At 39.6% G+C, this 17,933-nt stretch overlaps 1 long non-coding RNA gene across 2 annotated transcripts in view; it reads right to left on the minus strand.

The window, feature by feature from the left end:
* LOC102250128 overlaps positions 1–17,933 on the minus strand; it is a 211,792-nt gene that overhangs the window by 156,792 nt on the left and 37,067 nt on the right. For both annotated transcript variants that reach the window (XR_313880.2, XR_001363141.1), the window contains exon 3: positions 16,366–16,694. This is a non-coding gene — a long non-coding RNA (uncharacterized LOC102250128). The remainder of the gene's footprint in view (positions 1–16,365; positions 16,695–17,933) is intronic.

The raw sequence follows: 17,933 nt of genomic DNA on the forward strand, positions 1-17,933 counted from the left end.
TACATATCAACATCTATCTACATAAATAAAAATGTGTGTATGTCCCCTACCTCACATCTCATGAAAAACAAGACCAATTGCATTTTATCAGCTATGTTTGATATTTAAAATGGGGCTTCAGAAAATATAAGCACCTGCCTGTTTTAGATCCACTCAGAACCCCCCACATATGCAGAATCTTTTTAAAACCAAAGCAAAAACAGAAAGGAATGCTAAATTGCTTTTAGGTACATTGGATGATTTCCATTAGCTTGACTTATTTTAAGCTCACAGCACACACAAGTGCTAATTTTCATCGCTAATGTAGTCCAACCTGATCTACCGAGGCAGAATTGCACCTAAACCTCAGACTTAATTCACTGCTTCCTAATGGAAGTGGGAGGCAATTTTAGAAAAGAAAATAGTTTTAGAGAAAGAAAATACTGCAATAATGACTAGGCAAAGAATATTGTCCTGGGACCAGAAGAACTGAATTCTAGTCCTGCTACATGATGATTTCTCTGAATCTCAGTGTCCTCAGCCATACAAGAAAAGTATCTTAAATTGATGATTTCTAACAACCATTTAAGATTTTATTTTATTTTTTTAATTAAGATTTTAAATTGTATCGTTAAACTTTAAATAGATTCAAAGAAGATTTGAAATAGATTATTAAATAATAAATCCACATTATTGACTTACTATCCTTGGGTGACACTATATCAAACAGAATACTGGTCAATTGTTCCACATGAAAAACAGATCTAATGGTCATCATCTTGACCAGAGCATGTCAAAAGCCTGAATTAGCAAAAATTTCTTTGCACCTTGTCAGCCATCAAGATTTGAGGCTTTTGGTTTCATTGAGACAAAAATTAAGCCCACATTGATGTAACAACATCAGTTTTTCAGGAAACAATTTGCATGTATACTATATACTAGTACACGACACCAAGCAAGGCACTGGGAAGAATTATAAAAGAAATACATACATGCATACATACATATAAACATATATGTGTGTGTATTTCCACTTATCAAGTATTTGACTGTTAATTACGAGTCAGTTTTATGCCTAAGCATTCTACTTTTATAAAAGAGGGGCAAATAATAAAAATTATATCAGCACATGATTTCCAATATATTCTGGTGACAATACTCAGATCAATCTCTTATTCCTGCTACATGTATAGCGTCTACAGTTTTGGAGGATTGTATGTTTCTAGAAATGTATCCATTCATCCAGACTGTCCAATTTGTTGGCATATAGTTGGTCATAATATTTTCTTACAATCATTTGTATTACTTTGGTGTCAGTTATCACTTCTCCTCTTTTATTTCTGATTTTATTTATTTGGGTCCTCTCTTTTTTCTTGAGTCTGGTTAAAGGTTTGTCAATCATGTTTATCTTATCAAAGAACCAGCTCTTGGTTTCATTGATCTTTGGTGTTGTTGGTTTTTTGGGGTTTTTTTAGACTCTCTTTCCTTTATTTTTGCTCTGATCTTTATTGTTTCCTTTCTTCTATTCACTTTGGGCTTTGTTTGTTTTTTCTTTTTTCTAGTTCCTTTAACTGTAGAGTTAAATTTTATATGTGAGGTTTTTATTATTTCTTGAGATAGGCTTGTAATGCCATGAATTTCCCTCTTAAGACAGCTTTCACAGTGTCCCATAGATTTTGGGTTGTTGTGTTCTCATTTTCATTTGTCTCAACATATCTTTTGATTTTTTTAATGATTTCATCATTAATTCATTCACTGTTTAGTAACATGTTATTTAGCCTCCACATCTGAGAATTTTTCAGTTTTTTTCTTGATTGATTCTATTTTCATACTATTATGATCAGAGAAAATGCTTGATATGATTTCCTAACATGTGGTCTATCCTAGAAAACATCCCCTGTGCACTTGAAAAGCATGTATATTCTGCTGCTTTGGGGTAAAATGCTCTGAAGACATCAATTAAATCCACCTGATCTAGTGTGTCATTTAAGGCTGCTGTTTTCTTATTAATTTTCTGTCTGGAAAATCTATCCATTGCTGTCAATTGGGTGCTAAAATCCCCTACTATAACTCTATTGCTGTTAATTTCTCACTTTATGTTCATCAAGATTTGCTTTATATATTTAGTTTTTCCTATGTTGGGTGCATAAATATTTACAAGGGTTATATCCTCATTAGATTGCTCCCTTAGTCATTATGTAGTGTCTTTCTCTGTGCCTTACTAGAGCCTTTGTTTTAAAGTCTATTTTGTCAGATATGAGTATTATACCCCATTTTTTTCTTTCCATTTGCATAAAATACCTTTTTCTATCCCCTTATTTTAGTCTTTGTATATCTTTTGCTCTGAGGTAGGTCTCTTGTAGACATTATATATATGGGTCATGTTTTTTTATCCATTTAGCTACCCTATGACTTTTGACTGGAGCATTTAAGCCATTTACATTTAAAGTGATTATTGATAGCCCTCGCTGATTTGGCTCTGTGGATAGAGTTTCGGCCTGTGGACTGAAGGGTCCCGAGTTCGATTCCAGTCAAGGGCATGTTCCTCGGTTGCAGGCTCCTCCCCAGCCTGGTCCTGGTCGGGGCTCGTGCAGGAGGCAACCAATCGATGTGTTTCTCTCACATCAATATTTCTCTCTGTCTTTCCCTCTCTCTTCCTCTCTCTCTAAAAATCAATGGAAAAATATCCTCAGGTGAGGATTAAAAAAAGTGTTTATTGATATGTATTTATTGCCATTTTATTTTTTTTAATATTCTTCTGTCTTCTTTTTTTCTTCTTCAAGAAAGCCACTTAACATTTCTTGGGTAGTAGGTGTCCTGTGGGTCTACTGGTATAGTCTTCTTGACCACCTGAGCTGGGTGCTCCCGGAATGTCCCTTGTGTGGCTTATGTGGATCCTTTTGTTGCAAATGAGTCTTGATTGCTACTGGCCCATTCATGCATGGGAACAACCCCCAGGCAGGCTGTTTCTGTGGCTCAAGCCCCTCACCACGACATGCAGTGCAGGTGTTGACGACACAAAGCTGAATTTACCTCAGCAGGGTCTCGCGCCTGCCAAGATATCCCTTTGGATATGTCCCTTGTAATGCTTATTGGATCCTGCTCTGATGTAGTCTAAAGTTGGCCAATTGGTATGTTGGTTCAGGGCCACTTTGGAGGGACTCTGGTGAAGGCCAACATCACCTGTGACTGGTGCTGTGCAACTTGTTTGGAGCTACAAGCGAGCCACAGTTTGTGGCTGCCTCTGCTGGGCCTGAGTACACATGAGAATGAACAAGCTGCCTACCAAAGTTTTTACCAGCAGTGGGGACAGGTCAGCTAAATTCCCAAGGTCTGGCAAGCTCCACCTCCACCTGCCTTTGCCTGCCAATGCCTGATAGGCTCAGTCACTGAAAGAGCCTCTGGTGGTACCTGAGTTGTATGAGGTAGATTCTCAGTGAGTCACCAGGTAGGGGTGAGTAGTGTTCACCAGATTAATACAGATTCCAAACTTGGTGCCAGTGCTGGGTCTGAAGCCACTCAGCAAATAGCCTTAGGTAGCTTCCACACACTGGGTGCTCGCACACCTTTGTGTTGGGGCGGGTTCTCAGAGAGTTATTGGGGTAAGGCCAGCAGAGTTTATCAGGCCCAAAGAGACCAAGATTTGCCGTGTGAAGGGAGGGTTCTGCTCTGGTTGGGTGGGTGAAGAAAATATGGCCCCTGTCCTAGAGCCAGACAACTTGGTCTGCCCCAGATTCTACTGTGAGGAGATGGAGCTCAGCAGGGTGGGGCTGTCAGGAGTCAGGAGGATGGGACTAGTGGCTCTCCTATGAGGGAGAAGCGATGGTCAAGCTATGGCCCCAACCCCAGAGCCACACAACTCAGTCTGTTCAGGATTTTGACCGGGCATCAGCAGGTCAGAGCCACTAGGAATTGATGAGTGGTGCCACTGGAGCCCAAAGGATAGAGCTAGCAGATCTCCCATAGGGGGAGGTGCCAGTCAGATTCACGGAAAAGTTGGGGGAATGGCCCCCACCCCAGAGCCACACAACTCAGTCACTGACACACCATACATCTGCCCCAACTTCCACACCCTGGCCCAGGCAGCTGACTCCTCCACAGGGTGTAAGCTTTGCATGGTGGGGTGAGAGGGAGTTCAGAGGGTGGGGCTATTGCTTTTCCCCAGGCTGATGAAGCACAGAGGGGAGTGCTCTACCCAAAAAAGATGGCATCTGTGGTTCGGTTAAATAACTCAGCACAGGGATCTTGGCAGCTGCCCCTTCAGCTCTCTCTCCAGAGCCACAAACCCCAGACTCTCTTCACGTGACACTAGTCTGCTCCACCCTCCCTCCACCAGAGCCCAGGGTGAGTGGCTACAAACAAAATTTTATGTTGGCCCTTTAAGAAGGCACCTGTATCTCTAGCAGCCTCCATATACCCCTGATGGATAGAAACACTGCTGCTTTTCACAGCCAGATGTTATGTGGGTACTTCTTCCCAGCTCTGGTGCTCTGGGCTGGGGAGCCTGGCTTGGAGTTGAGACTCCCTCACTTCTAAGGGGAAACCCCCCAGCTGAGATATCTTTCCAGCACTCAGTGGCCACCAGTGGGAGTGGGACCAGACACTTTTGTTTCTCTGCCCTTCCTACCAGTCTCAATGTGGTATCTTCTGTTAATCCTTGGTTATAAGATTTCTCTTTATCTAGTCTTCAGTTGGATATTCAGGATGATCTATATCAGTGGTCGGCAAACTGCGGCTTGAGAGCTACATGCGGCTCTTTGGCCCCTTGAGTGTGGCCACGAAGTTTCAATCGCACTGTACGTGCGTGCCCGCACGTGGTATTTTGTGGAAGAGCCACACTCAAGGGGCCGCAGTTTGCCGACCACTGATCTATACAATAAAAGCCTAATATGCTAAGTGTCCCGTGGTCTGGTCAGCCTCTCAACCAATCAAATCATAATATGCTAATGACATGTTAAGGCTGCTCAGCCGCTTGCTATGATATGCACTGACCACCAGGGGGCAGATGCTCTGACTGGTAGGTTAGCTTGCTGCTGGGGTCTGACCAATTGGGACTGAGCGAGACAGGCTGGACATGCCCTGGAGCCCTCCTGCAGTCCCTCCCCAGCTGGCCAACCTCCCGCATCCCTCCCTGGCCCCGATTGTGCAACGGTGGGGTCCCTCTGCCTGGCCTGTGCCCTCTCGCAATCCGGGACCTCTCAGGGGATGTCGGAGAGCCAGTTTCGGCCCAATCCCGCAGGCCAGGATGAGGGACCCCACTGGTGCACAAATTCGTGCACCGGGTCTCTAGTTGTTCTATAATTTACTTGTGATTCCAGTTTAAACCTGGGAGGAGGTGAGTGTAGCATCCACCTATTCCACTGCCATCTTGGAGTCACTATGCTTTTTATTTCTTGTATTTTCTCCCTGATTTCATTGGTTAGGACTTCCAGTGTTGAATAAAAGTAGTATGAGTGGGCATCCTTGTCTTGCTTATAATCTTAGAAGAAAAACTTACAGCTTTTCACTGTTGAGTAAAATATTAGATGTGGACTCATCATATATGGCCTTCCATACCCAGTTTGTTTGAGAATTTTTTCATAAACGAATGTTGAATATTTTTCAAATGTTTTTTCTGCATCTATTAAAGATAATTATATGATTTTTATCCTTCATTTTGTTGATGTGATGTATCACATTGATTGATTTGTATATGTTGGACCATCCCTAGAATAAATCCTATTTGATCATGGTGTATCTTTTTAATGTATTATTGAATTCAGTTTGCTAATATTTTGTTGAGAATTTTTGCATCTATTATCATCAGGGATATTGGCCTTTAGTTTTTGTATTTTTAGAGCCTTCGTGTGGCTTTGGTCTCAGGGTAATGTTGGTCTCATAAAACAAATTTACAAGTGTTCCCTCCTCTTCTATTTTTTGGAAGAGTTTGAGAAGGATTGGTATTAATTTTTCTTTAAGTGTTTGGTAGAATTCACTAGTGAAGTTATCTGGTTCTGAACTTTTGTTTGTTGGGAAGTTTTTTTATTATTGATTCAATCTCCTTACTAGTAATTGGTCTGTTCATATTTTCTATTTCTTCTTAATTCAGTATTGGTAATTTTAAGTTTATAGGAATATATCTATTGTGGTTGACATATAATTATTCATGATAGTCTCATGATCTTTTATATTTCTGTGGTATTAGCTGTAATATCTCTTCTTTAATTTATGAGTCTTGTTTCTTTTTTTTTCTTGGTAAGTCTGGTCAATTTTGTCTATTATATTTTTTAAAATATATATATATATATAATTGATTTTTTTTTTTTAGAGAGAGAGGAAGGGAGAGGGATAGAGAGCCAGAAACATCGATGAGAGAGAAACATCGATTCAGCTGCCTCCTGCACACTCCCTACTGGGGATATGCCCGCAACCAAGGTACATGCCCTTGACCGGAATCGAACCTGGGACCCTTCAGTCCGCAGGCCGATGCTCTATCCACTGAGCCAAACCAGTTAGGGCTCTATTATATTTTAAAAAAAAACAAAAAAAAACAAGCTCTTAATTTCATTGATGTGCATGCTCCTTCTGTTGTTTTCAGTCTATCACTTCAGATCTGCTAATATAGTTAGGTATACTAAAGTTGAATACATAAATATTTAAAATTAGTATCACACCTTTGATGAATTGACCATTTTCCCATAATATAATGACTTTCTTTTTTTGTTGTTACAGTTTGGGCTTAAAGTCTGCTTTGTGTTATATAAGAAAACTAAACTTGCTTTTATTAGGTTTCCATTTGTATGAAATATATTTTTCCACCACTTCACTTTCATCCTGCTTGTGCCTTTAAAGCTGAAGTGAGTCTCTTATAGGTGGCATATAGTGGAGTCTTATTTTTCTTAATCCATTCAGATGTTTTGTTTTTTGATTGAAGAATTTAGTCAATTTACATTTTTGTTGTTGCTGTTAATCCTCACATGAGGGTATTTTTCCCACTGATTATTAGAGAGAGTGGAAGGGAAAGAGGTAGGGGGAAGAGAGAAAGAGAGAGAAACATCTATTTGAGAGACACACATCGATTGGTTGCCTCCAGCATGCACCCTGAATGGGGCCTGGATCAAACCTGCAACCCAAGGTATATGCCCTTGACCGGGAATAGAATCCATGACCCTTCAGTGTGCTGGCCGATGCTCTGACCACTGAGTCACACCAGCCAGGGCAGTCAATTTACATTTAAAGTAATTTTGATGATACAAACATACCTCTGCCATTTTGTTCATTGTTTTTAGCCTGTTTTGTAGCCTGTTCTGTAGAGCTATGCTTAGATTCCTTCTCTTTATCTTTTGTCTATCTACTATAGGTTTTTGCTTTGTGGTTACCATGAGACTTACATAACTATCTTACAGTTATCACAGTCTATTTTGTGCTGATAAGTAGTTGAGGGTGTGTCCCATCAGTGTCCCAAAGGGGATGCAGGCTGATTAGAAGCTAATCTGTCAGGCAGCAACTTATGAAGAATGCATTTAAACCCCTTCCACAGAAATACTGTGAGATGGGCATTGTTGCCTGCTCCTTCTGCCCTGAGTTCTGGGAGAATAGTCATGGGGAGTGCTTGTACACCCGTTAAGAATTGCTTCTTTGTTTTCTACACTCCTGTGGATCTTACAGAGGCAAGCCCCATTGTTATTTAGAAATAGGTGTTTCGGGGGCTTATACCTGGGATGGGAGCTTAAAAGTTGGGGCACCAGATACCTCTGCTCCTTAGGGAGAAGCTGGGAGCTGGGGGTCCCTCCTGATTGTTTGGCACTGTGCCAGGGTTGGAGTATATAGGAAGAGTGTGTCACAGCCTTTCATACCCATTTCAGTGTGGATATCTTCTCATTTCCTCAATGTGTAGGAGTCAGCTTATCTCTGAACATCTGTCCGAGGAAAACTGCTCTGTTTGTAGCTGAACATCCAGTGCATCTGTGGAAGGAGGCAACTTCGGGAGCTTCCTAGGTCACCATCTTTTAATCCTGCTAAGGGTTGATGATGACCCCAGGTTTATGAGTCTGCTCCTCACCCAGAATCTGACTTTTTTTTTTTCATTAACCAATTTAGATACTGTTCTTTGAAATGTGTTATACATGTTCCTGCCTTCATAGAGCAAGTATCATGAATATAATTCTTTATGTCAACAAATACATTGTAAAGTAAGATGTTGAAATATTGAAATTAAAAAAAAAATTAAGAAACAAACAAATATCCCTCCATCACTTCCCAGGTAGAGACTTAAGGTTGTCAAGAAATAATTACAATATAAGCAAACCCATTACTAACATTTGCTCAACCTGAGCAAGAGTGCAAATGGAGGCCCACATACCAGATGTCTAAGCATGAAAAACTATATATGAATGAATGAAGCTGCAAGTCCTTGAATAAAATGTTTTGTTTTACTACCTGGACAAACATATCTTTTAAACCACATGGATTTCTAGGCTCAAGTTTGGGATTCCTGGATTCCTCGGAGTTCCAGGCTGCAAATTAATGTCATCAAAGAGGCTGCCCTCTGGCCCCAATCCTGTAACCCTTCTCCCTGCTTTCATGACCCCACCCTCAGCTGTCTTTTACCGTAAGGGGTCTTGGACGCATGTGTGCAGACACTGTAGGCAACAAATCTAAGCCCAACCTCATTCCCCCATCCCTCACACCTACTGGTGCTCACATGCATGGATTACTCTCAGATGCAAAAACCCAGGGAAGTGAGCCTCAGCATTTCTGGGATGGAATCAGCATCATTTGGGCATGGAGTTTTATGGAACTAGGTATGCAAAGCATAACTTAGAGAGGGGGAGGGTAGAACTTGGGGTAGCACATCTCTTTGACCACATGGACCTCTCCCCAGATTGAGAAAGGTCAGAGACTTTTAAATTAGGGCCCCTCCTGCCCAGGTCTGGGGTGACACTAGCTACAGTTATCTTTAAAAAGGTGTTCACAGAAGGCCAGTGGATCCATGAATGGCAGGGATGGGGAAGTTTTCAGAGAGGAGATGGCATTTGAGTTGGGTCTTATACCATGAGTGGGAGTTTACCATGCAGAGAAAGGAAGGAAGGGCACTCCAAGAAAAGATATAACATATGGGAAAAACATACAGTTTGAAAGAGTGGCATATTCAGAGAATGGTGAGAAGTTCCTTATGTCTGTGTGTAGGGGCATGTGGGAGATGAGAAGAGATAAAGGTGGCAGGGTTTATGGAGGAAATGATGGGGGAGGCTTTGATCATGATAAACACTGTTCTAGAAAACATTGGAGATGATGTAATGCTGAGCAAAGCACACTCAGCACCAGCCTGTGATTCCAGAGAGGCCCTCTGGCAGTGTGGACAAACTAGAAGTGGGGAGACCAATTGAAGGCAGTTACACCTAGAAAATAATAGAGGATAAGGCCCCTGTCATCAAGCATTGAAAGCCTACACATGGACATGATTTCTTGCCTCTATCTGATAGTACTGCATAAGGAATATAAAGAAATAAAATTAAAGTCTCAAACCCACTGTCATCCCAAAAAAATAATGCAGTGGCAATGATGACAGAATCCCAAAATAAAGAGATACTTAAGAGGGAGAATCAGTAGGACTTGGCTACCTGGGTAGGAAACGAAGGGTAAGAGCAAAGGAAGGTCTGAAGATGGTTCAAGAGGTTTCTAAATTCAGTAGATTGTGATGCTAACCACTGAGATGAGACTACTAGTATAAGGAGGGGAACAGCTTTTCTGGAGTTGACAAAATTCTCTTCATTTCTACAATATTGGAAGCACAGTGTCAGACGACAGAGCTCCTGGCCTACACTGAAAGATGCTAATTTCCCCTTTTTGCAAGGAAACTACCCTTTTTGCAGCTTTCCCTTTTCTGCTTTTTAATGCTTGTCTTCCTCATTCTTGTTAAGAGGTTGTCACTCATTATATCTTTGTATTCTCAAAGCCCCAACATGGACTGTCAATCAAATCACTCTAGCTGTTACAATTGTAAGATTAAACTTGGACCAGAAGATGGACTCAGAGACTCATATAGATTAAAATGTGGAAACTTCAGCCCCTCCCTGCTATAATTTCTTCTTTTGTTGTTTAAAAGTTTTATCACATAGAGCTAAAATTATAAGATTTGGCCTCCAAATAAAAGGTATAACTGCCAAAATCTGCAAAACAGGCCTAGAGGTAATCTGAAGAAGTGGAGGTTTTTGTTTGTTTTAAATCTTTCTGTCTATTGGTTTTTCTCTCCCGTGCAATGCTGATTTTTAATTCTCCCAGATCACAGAAACACTGTTGGCAAATCTTGTCTACCTACTCCCTGCCTGTTTGAAATATAAAGGCAAATTTTAACTCAGCCATTTCAATTTCTCCCACACCTTTGGAAAGTGTACGGACTCAAAAGCTTTACAGCTAGCTCAGTTCCTAAAAGAACAATTGAGCAGACTGACCTAGAAATAAGGTAAGCATATTTGCCAAGGCATGGGAGAGATCCCCAACCAGGTGGCAGCCAGGCTCTCTGGAACTGGCCTGATGGGCAGGAGAGACTCAGCTGGTTCCCCTATGCATGGGGCTGGGAGGGTTTTTCTCTGACTCCACTAGGGCTGTCTGCATGCTTCTCACCCTCTCAACCTGTCAATCTGGTACCAGTCAGTGACTACTAAATACACAAACAACAATGACAAAAAATATGAGCCCGGTAAGGAGGATTGCAATAAGTGGAATGTAGATACATTATCACTGATTGCTTTCAGCTTGATAAAAATATCTTTGTTTTAGTAACTTATGTAGATATCTGATTGTGATTGCCATATACAAAAGCAATAATGAAGGCTTTTTCCCCAAAAAAAACATTCTTTCATGCATATAATCAAAACTAAAGAGTTTTAAGGGATTGTTTTAAAATGTAATTTATTTTCTCCAATTCAATAAACATATTAAGGATTGTCTCATAACTTTTTAAAAAATATTTTAATTCCTCCATTTTTAGGTTTATAAGTAATTCAAGAGTGATTTTTCCCAATAAAAACATATTTCTGAAAGATCTCAATTATTTGCTCTTCCTAAATGTTTTCCATTGCAAGGATTAGAGGTGATAAATCACATTCAGTTTATCTCCTACGGTTTCTTCTAGCACATTGTCAACTCCCCTCTCACCCTCATGTGCACACCACCTGCATAGTAACTGCATATGGGACAGTGTAAAGGCTGTGGGATAAGTGACACTATTAGCACAGTGTGGCGGCTTTGATGTGTAGCTCTCGGCAGGGTTGCCAGAAGAGTGACAGACTCCTGCTCTAATGCAAAGACTATTTCTCATTTACTCGGTTCAATTCTAATAGTTTTACATTACCATTAGTGGCACAAAGCAGACAGACACCGGGCTGGAAAACCTCACAACCTTGGGATTAGTTTCTTATGTTGAGTGCCAGCTTTCTATATTCAATAAGCCCTTTATTAAAAATAAAGAAAAATATTTTTTAGAAAAATATTCAAATGTATGATAGGTATGAAAATGAGGCCAATCATTTTGAAAACAGTGTTTTAGCTCACACTGCCAGCACTAACCCACACCCAAGGGTGGGAGTTCGGAAACTCGATTTTTCTGTGCAATTTTCTAAGGCAAAACTGTCCTAGTCTCCCCGCATGTGCTCTGCTCCACGCATTGTGTTTCGCCAGTTACTGAGCCTTGAGCAAAACACTTTCCTCAAACAGGAACAAAAAATTTAATGAATAATTTTGAATCTAAAAATAAACCATATTAACTGTTGAAAACTGGAGGGAGGGGTGAATCAAAGACACCTAAGAAAAACAGAGTGGATTGCACTCTGAATGAAGGAGAAGCTAACCAATGAACAGTTAACCAGTAGGTTTAAAACAGAAGTCAAGCTACCTATAAATGTTGGAACATTTTAAGTGTGAGAAAGCTGTTAAAGGGGACTTAAAAGAACAAAAAGTACCATTTGTTCCCCTAATTAACTTTGAAGAGTCTAATTAAGGGCAACATAAAAGCCTAAGAAATGCTAGTTATTAGGCATGTACTTTAACTTGATCAGTGAGATGGTATTCTTGTAAACAATAATGCTAATTTCATCCAGCCCAAAATAAACCTCTCTGCAAATTTCTCACAACATAATCATGCAGCACCTTGGGAGCAGAATCCCTATCTAGTGGGGGCTGCCTCTTGAGGTTCCTAATTCTAGGCATTAATGGCACTCATTCTAAAGATGCCGTCTCAGGTAAAGAGCATTCTGAGAATTTGGTCAGACCAGGCCACGTCTCTTTATGTTGTATTATAACTTGCCTGAGAAGCTCTAACCATTGACCATTCCAATCATGACTATATAGAAGTTGATTTCTAAAATGGAGAGGAGCAGAATAACGTTGAAGAACATGATTAAAACAATACATTGGTATTATGCAAGGTTAGGTTAAAATTTAGCTATTGCTTTAAGAATATGCTAAGATTTCAGTTTTAACACTCAAATAGCCTTAATAAAAGAGACTATATTTCTTTTGAGAAAAGGAAATATAAAAGTTATAATATTAGAATAAAAGGATTATGCAATTATATTTTTATCTAGTTTTCCCTTAGTTGCTCTAAGAGGAATGACCCTAACCCAGAGTTAAAACTCAGGCTATGGGAATTTGTCTCAGGTTTTGATTCTGTGAAGATCAGTGTTGTCAACTGGGGAAACCCAGGTAAAGGTACTTTCTAGGAAAACCTCACAGAGACCTGTAATGAGATGATTTTAAAGATCTCTGCATTTCTGGTGAAAGAAGAATTGTGATTTTTATTATTCTCAATACAAATACTAAACACAGGAGTGTGTGAAACTAGACAATTGTGGCTTAATAGTATAATCACACCAAATGGGATTCCCAATCCTATTCAGTGTTTGGAATTAGCCACAGCCTGCAGTAGCTAGTGCAGCTTTGCAATTGGCATGACATTGAAACTACCCCTAAAGCTTGCAGCTGGGGAACAGAGTGACTTCTGTGATGCTCTGAGACTTTGCTTCTAACATCAGCACTCAAAAGGACAGCTTTCAGAAAATGGGCAGTGTCTAACAGCCCTGAGACGAAGAATTACAGATTATAAATAGAATGGGTTTTAAAAGTGTATTTTGTCATACAGATCCTTCTAGGATTGCTCCTTGCTAGAATCTCAATAGCCGACTGCCTGTACTTAACCTGGCAGAACCAGAGGGACATCTACATTGCTAAGGATCTCCTGCCCCCAGAGAACCAACTGAATGTAGACATTACAGATAGAAAAATGATACCTACTAGAGTCACACTGGAGAAGTACACAAAATTAAGCACCCTAGATTTGGTAACAGAGTGACCTAAAGTGTAAATCTGAAAACAATAGTCTTACTGCCTTTTGCACCAATATAAGCCAATGTCTACAGAGTATCTTCTGTGTACCCTCTCAAGAATAGCAAAGAAGGTAGAAAACAGATATAATAAGCAAGAGAACATCTGGAGGACAAAAACCACCGAATCACTGCCCTTAAACCCATATTTTTAAATCCAGCCTTGAAATTAATATTCCAATATTAATGGACTCATAAAAGTATGTTACACTGTTCCAAAGTACAATTATCTTAACTTGAGAACACACATGCATTCAGCTTCCCACCCACACATTTTCATCCCTTTCTACTGTAATTCTTCCATCATTAAGCAAGAGAATGCTAGAAGCAAATGCAAAAATTATCCACGTCAAATCCCTTGGAAAAAATAGACAAGAATGAAGAGCAGAACTCATTTCAGATACATTGCCAAGGATTTAAGAAGTACCTGAGATTTTATAACCCTTGATCTTATCACTCATAACTACTTTCATCTTCCTATTCCTAATCAATTAGTGATAATAATTATTTCCAACAAAAGCAATGAAAATGAATCATTTTTCTTGTGAAAAGAGATTTGAATATGAAAATTCTATAGATCTTTGAGTAGACTATTTCTCTCTGATATGACCAACGCTGTCCCATGGTATTTCTCTATACTGGACTGTGTGAATTTGACATGCCAATAACACTTTGATGTGTCTTTACCTACAGCAATAAACTAATTTAGTGCTAATTGCTCAGTGTTTTCTGCAACATCTCAGTACCTGTGTGTAGCTTTGGGTAGAAATGCTTAGTCTGCATATATATCCTGTTATCAGCCTTTTAACTCATTTATATCATTTCCCACCTTAGACAAATGAACAACAAAGCCAACAAAAATGAATTGTTACTGAGAGCACTATAAGCTTTGTCCTGTGAGTAATATATGGATTATTTCTCATTCCTTTCCAGATTAAAAAGTTTAAGGAAGGACAAAAGAAAAAGAATTCAGAAGACTGACAGGTACCTAGGTTTGTATTTTGAATCTCTTTTTGAATGCAGTGGATACCTACATTTTTTAAAAGCTTGCACCCTTACAACTTAGAGTACTTCGGTCAGGGAAGAAGCAGTTCCTGGCCTTCTTGTGAGAGGTTAGATGATTGCATGAGAGATCATGTAGAAAAACTGACCATCCCTCTTCCTGTCAAAATGAAACCTTGTGAAAAGCCAACTCACTGCCCCCTCCCAGTTGTTGCTCTGAGCATTAGAACATGCTCATTGTGTTTATCTTACTCAACTTTGGGTCCAGTTCTGACAGGAACAGAGATGATCCTTCTCCAATTCCATTAAGTGTTTCCCTTCAAAGCTGCACTTCTAACAGGTGGTGTTTGAAGGAAAATTAAATTCCTTCTGTATTAAATGGGACTGAATATTCTTTCCTTTCAAAGAACATTTTCTAACAGCATATTCAGATGAGCTGTGGGAGCCAAAGTCTAGTCTTCAGAGTCCAATACCAGAGATATGTCAACCCACATTCGCGTGATTGATACATGGATGGGTTGAATGCTTTATCCAGCTGTTTTAACACCTTGGGTATGATGCATGACTGCAAAAAATCTTTCAGCAGGATACATCAGAATACATTTTTGCTGTGTGTGGGTCAATCATTTGGGCTGGAGTCACAGACACCCACCTCCACAGGTAGCAGCCTGTTTCCTGCCATAGATGGAAGGCAAATCAATAGTGAGAATGTTCTACCTATTGTAAGAATAACACTACAGACCCATTTTTTTATGTATAGCACACTTTTTGCACACATGAAGTGATATATCTGTATTGATAAATCCCAATCTCCCGATGGCTCCAGGATGAGTAACAGAGGGTTGGACTCTATTGTAGGCATGGGGTAGAGAGGAGGTAATTCAATCTCAGGGATATAGACTGGAGTCATTGAGAAAATGCTCTATCTAATCCATTGAGCTAACAACCATTTGGACAAAGGAAAAAATGGTACTAGAATAATGTGGGTGGACCAACATAAATTTTTTGTCAAAAATGCTGTTTCAACTATTCAAATGACACATCCCTGCAAAATAGGTTTCAAAAGCATGCTGCAGGTGAATCTAAATTGCACAACTGAAATAAAAGGAAGGTGCAAAAAATAAAAGTGCAAATTTACAACCCATCTTCTCAAAGTTACTCATTATTAGCATTGTGAAATACCTGAAAAACATTTGTGATTTCTTTGTGACTTGTTATATTTTTTAACAAAAATTCTGCGTTGGTGTTAAACAGATTTTCAACCCTCAACAAACCAGATGGCTAATCCAAATTATTACATGAAATATGAATAGGAAACTGAGAACTGAACTCTGCAAAAGATAATGAGAATTTCTCAGCGTTTAAATTTTTACCCAAAAAGTATATATTTCTATTTCATCAGTAACTACTTTGGAATTGTAACAAATAGTCCCAGTGATAATTACCAAATGTCTATATTTAGGGGAAACTAGCACATGTGTATCATAAATAATAGCACAAGTTAATATTTCTGAATTGCCTGTTTTTCTTGATATAGACATTTGGTAATTATCGCCAGAGTTGGCATGTAAAGAGGTGTTTAGACAATTTTAAAAGCGCATATTGCTTACTCAATAGACCATGTCTTAATGATATTCTGCAATAAAAATCCATATTCAGGTATGTCACAATAATGTGAGATCTTGACCCAGTAGATAATAAAGGAAAAGTATACATTTTGGTTTAGTGAGTACAGCCTCTTCACTTTAAGACCCCCTAAGGCAGCACAGTCTGTGACTGATAAATCACTTGCTAATCTAATAGCGGTCCCAAGGTGGAATAACTTTGACCTTAAAACAAAAATGTTTACTACCCAAATATTATTTTTGTACCTTGGCACAAAAAAGTTCATTAATTCTGCATCGCTTTGTCTGTCTCCTGCAGCTTTTAGTTCTGACGTATTGCCTAATTGGCAAAGAGCAATTTCCAACAGAGAAAAGTTTAGCACAACCTAGCCAAAAAGGGCTTGCTTTTGGCTCCTCACCTGGTGGAACTGATGTCTGGAAGTAAGTCTTTTTGTCTGCTCAGGTAATACACAGAGTGAATACAGACAGCACATGCAGGCAGCAGATGGAAGACTTGCTTGATTCCGTCCACTTTAGTGTCTGGCCAACTCTTGGCAAATATTATTTTCAGAGCACAGGCAGACAGGTGAAACATCAGCAGCCATTAGCAGGTGACACTGACAACAGTGATGGAAGCTGTGACTTGGGCAGAGGGGAGGACCAACTGATTGGTAGTAATGTGAGTTACTCAACTGAAGCTATCTTGCCCTGCCGTTGTCACTGTGAGAAGATGATGCGGCTCAGTGGGCTGTTAATGAGAAGCAAGAGAGGAACACAAAGTCAATGCCAAGAGGCAAAAAAAAAAAAGGAAGGAAGATAATTAAGAGACAGCATTTAAACTTCAAGTAAAATCTAAGTTCTGTAGCATTAAGATTAAAGGCACAGGCCAGTTTCGACTGATTAATAATAATTTAACAAATATGCATGAGACGCTTAGGTGATAACAATAGCATAGCTTAGCAAAATAGTTGGAGTGGAGAAACAAGGACAACATGCATAAAATTGTATTTAATATCACACTTAAAATATCAAAACAACCTCTGCTGGGATAAATTAGTGTGATGTGGTGTTTTGCTGGTTCTTGACAAGTCTCTAACAACTGGGTAAAATTTTTCTAGATTAAATGTCTTCAATATTTTTTGAATTCATCCTAGATGTTGAAATGTAAATATTATATAATTATAAGTGATGTTTCTCTTCCTTCTCACACATCAACTCACAGGACCATTGATATGATTATTCCTCACACAGCTCTTTTTGTTGTAGCTGTTAATGAGTGATGCTTGAGACCAGGTTAATGATCTCATGTTCTGGCAGAGACCAGTAGAGCTCACCTATCACTCCACAGGCTCTCTTGAAATGTGTGGGTTTTTTTCATGTGTCAACTTGGCTAGCGACAGTAATTCAATCTAAGACTAGGCCAGTCATTGCTGTGAAGGGAGTGTGCAGATGTTATTAAAAGGCCATAATCAGTTGATTTTAAGTAAGGGAGATTATCCTGGATAACTCGGGTAGACCTGTTTCAGTCGGGTGACAGATCTTAAAAGCAGAGCTAAGCCTTCCCTCAGACAGAAAGAACATTTTCCTGTGGATAACAGCTCAGCCTCTGCCTGGGAGTCAGCTCCAGTCCACTCATGATTCCCCCTTCATCCGGGGCCCCCTCTGGATTTCAGATTTGCCTATCCAGCCAAACAATTGTGCGAAACAATTCTTTATAGTAATTCTCTTAACATGTATATTTTCTACTGACTTTGCTTCTCTAGTAGACTCCTGACTGATATAACCTGAAAAATTTCCTAACCTCTCTTGCAATTAAGTTGAAGCTATGTGACTAATCTGGCAAATGTACTAAGAGAAGAATGGGTGCGTGTCACTGGCAGACTGAGACAGCTACAATCAAAACTTGTGTGCCTTCTCTGTCTCTCCTTTTTCTGTGGCAACCTTGGAGACCATATGCTAAAGTAATAAAGCCACAGTCATAAACAGC

Source organism: Myotis brandtii, unplaced genomic scaffold, assembly GCF_000412655.1.
Source record: "Myotis brandtii unplaced genomic scaffold, ASM41265v1 scaffold344, whole genome shotgun sequence".
In the NCBI taxonomy this organism is placed as follows: Eukaryota; Metazoa; Chordata; class Mammalia; order Chiroptera; family Vespertilionidae; genus Myotis; species Myotis brandtii.